Source organism: Vicia villosa, linkage group LG1 (genome assembly GCF_029867415.1).
Source record: "Vicia villosa cultivar HV-30 ecotype Madison, WI linkage group LG1, Vvil1.0, whole genome shotgun sequence".
Taxonomy (NCBI): Eukaryota; Viridiplantae; Streptophyta; class Magnoliopsida; order Fabales; family Fabaceae; genus Vicia; species Vicia villosa.
In genome coordinates, this window is record NC_081180.1 from 128,280,412 (window position 1) to 128,283,955 (window position 3,544).

The window sequence follows — 3,544 nt, forward strand, 5'->3', positions numbered from 1 at the left end:
TAAAAATATAATAATAATATACACTCTTTTATCATTCTATACAAAATTATTTTTTCAAAAAATGTCAAATATTTTTTTATACTTTTAAAAAAAATCGTTTTCCGAAATTTTTCCCTCCAAACTCCCAAACATAACCTTGATATTTTAACCACTTCAATTCTTACTTTCTACTGCTTATTAGTTTAGGTTTTATTAAATTGTTCTACTATAATAGTTTTGAATCACTTTTATCATAGTTTATAATCTAATTAAATGTTTAGAAGAATAATATGTTCGATAATTTATTAAGAACGTATTTTTTTTAAGTTTCATTATCATTGTTAAATTCGTATGAATGGTTTTTTTTTTAAAAGTTTCGACAATTTTCATTTTTATAATTTTCATATTATTTAATTATTATAAATAGTTTACATAATTATAAATATTAATACAATTGAATTTTAAAATAGACGCAACAAAATTTAAGAAAATGAAAACAGGGCTAAAAATTATAATTAATCTAAAAAATAATAAATATAAAGAAATTGCCGGACCGCTCTACCCTCTGATTTACGGTCTAACCGATCCCGCCGGTCGAAATAATCTCGATTTTAAGACTGTCATAGACAATGTTTTGTTGCTGAGAGACTTAAGCTTTCTCTGTAAACTCTTTTTTTTCAAAAATCTTATGGTTTTGACCGGGAGTATAAAGAAAAAGAGATAGGGAGACTTTAAAAAAGGAATGATAAAATGAGAAGAGTTGAAAGATTTGGAGAAATAAAAGTTACTATTCATAATATAAAATTGAATCGAAAAAAAAAAAACTTTAAACACTAAACAAATTGGGAGCAAGCGTTAAATTGATATTCATTAAACTGAATGGAACAACAATCTTTTCCAACATCTCAATAACCTGAATAGCTTTTTCGATATTCTTTGAACTGAAAAAACCCTTTATCAAATATGTGCCAAGAATAACATTATCTTACCGGCTACCATAGAATGATTGTAACTCTAACACTAAACATGGTTTCGGGACAAGTTGTAACCCTAACTATATAGATGCTCTTGCTGGTACACTGATAGTAGTCCCAGTTTCACTAAGGTATGTGACTAGAGTTAGATTGTCAGTTAACGAAAAGACAAATTTAGTAGCACATAAATAATAAACACTTCAGTTTAATCATTCCAAAAGCAAATATTTTACATGATTTTTCAAATAATAGCTTCAAACTCAATACTTATGATAGGTACTAAGTATAAATTGCATGGATTAAGGAGAACAAAAAGAGTTCAGGTAAATGAGAACACAAATTAATTTTAAGATTTGCATTCAGCAGAATACATTCCTCTCGGCAAATTAATTTTAATAAACATCCAGCTGGAGTGCCACCTATGCACAAATTAACGGAAGTTGACAAAATTAAACGGATAGGACCAATGTAACTAACGGAATCACATTTGAGGGACTTAAAACTAACGTTTATTAAATAAAGGACTAAAGTGGAACTTTAAATTAAGTTAAGGGATCAAATGATTAAGTCTAAAATAAACGTTTTGTTCCAACGTTTGAATGAATCTTCCGATATAGCACCCATGTTAACAAGTGAGTTAGCCAACTCCATCGCGTCATTTCGCCATCCTCCAAAACCAATCCCTTTAATCAACAATAAGTAGGTTGTTTCATTTGGCAAGCATCCTCTCTGATTCATAGCAGCAAGCACCTCAATAGCATCTATGACTCTTTGCACCTTGCACAATCCACGAATAACAGCATTGTAACTAATAACAGTAGGCTGAAACTTGTGACTCTCCATCATGTCAACCAGCAACTCAATTGCCTGATCCACCAATCCATCTCTGCACAAGCAACAAATAAGTGAATTATAGGTGAACTCATCAGGATCAATGCCTTTGCTTAACATCTCCAAAATCATCCGTAACGCTCTAATTTTATTGCCGCTGCACCACAATGCACCAAACAATATATGATACGAAATTGCATTTGGAGGACAACCCACTTTACCGAGCTTCTCAAAGATGTTCAAAGCCTCACCAGCTTGTCCACTGTTACACAGAGAAGCCAAGATCAAGTTATAGCAATCAATATCAGGCAAACGACCATCTGATATCATGTTATCCAAATACTCTATAGCCAAATTTACTTTTCCTTCTTTGCAAAAAGCAGAAATCAACGTGTTGTATGTCACAGAACTCGGCTCACAACCTTTATCCAACATATCTGATATCAAACTCTTCCCCGCTTCCCATTTCCCTTCATTCAAAAGACTCTTCAACAGAATAGTATAAGTATATGCATTAGGTCGAAGCCCTCTCAACAACATCTCATCGAAAAGCTTCATAGCTTCATCAATACTCCTCCCACAAAGATTCCCAATAAGAATAGTATAAGTAACAACATCAGGAGCCAAACCTCTCTTCTTCATATTCTTCAATACATTCTCAGCCTCGCCAATTTTACCAGCACGACAAAACGAGTCAATCAACGTGTTGTATGTCACAGAATCCGGCTCACAGCCTTTATCCGACATATCCGACATCAAACTCTTCCCCGCTTCCCATTTCCCTTCATTCAAAAGACTCTTCAACAGAATAGTATAAGTATATGCATCAGGTCGAAGCCCTCTCAACAACATCTCATCGAAAAGCTTCATAGCTTCATCAATACTCCTCCCACAAAGATTCCCAATAAGAATATTATAAGTAACAACATTAGGAGCCAAACCTCTCTTTTTCATTCTATCAAGCACCTTATTGGCAGCATCATCTCTATCAGATTTACAAAACCCGTTTATAACAGCAGTATAAGCAAAAACATCAGGCTCACCGTGCTTCTCCAAAATCTCCAAAACCTGAATAGCTTTCTCGATTTTCTTAGAAATGAAAAAACATTTCTAAGTAGAGAGACTCATCGTACTTACCTGATTTGCATGACCTGCGGAGAGCTTTCAGTAAATTGGTGTCTCGAAAGTCATAATTTTGATCAAGTTTGGGCCTTGTTTCATTGACCCTGAATCGTTCTTGGTTGATTCTTGTTCTTCGGTCATTAGTGTTGCCTTCGCTTAGAAGTGGGGTTGAGGAAGTGACGAAATTGGGGTTTGAATGGCGAGAAGTGCGGTTTCTGAAATTGAGAGTGTGTGACAGGAATTGGGTTGAAAATGTTGTCATTGATGGTTGTTGCGGTTGTAGTTGGAGATTCATGGGTTGAGTTTGGACAAAATGTAGTGTCTCAGAATGGATAAAGGGAAACTGAGCTTTGAAATCCAACACAAATAAATTAAGACCTTAATTATTAGTTTAGTTTATTTTTCCATTTTTACTTAATGAATTGGATTAGATTTATTAGATATAATTTATATAAGAATTTTTTTTTGAAAAAAATACGTTATCATGAACGTGTAAATTTTAAAGTATGCATATTTATTTTAAAATTTTTGAGAAAATAAATATAGGTGTAACACTAAAGTTTCTTAACATACGAGTAGAGTTAATTAAGATATGGCTATGTATTTTATAAATAAGAATATATAAAATTATCATTTTT

General features: G+C 32.7%; 1 pseudogene; it reads right to left on the minus strand.

Annotated features, from left to right (window-relative positions):
* Positions 1–1,277: 1,277 nt before the first annotated feature.
* On the minus strand, positions 1,278–3,283 carry LOC131644167 (pentatricopeptide repeat-containing protein At3g04760, chloroplastic-like; annotated as a pseudogene).
* Positions 3,284–3,544: the final 261 nt, after the last annotated feature.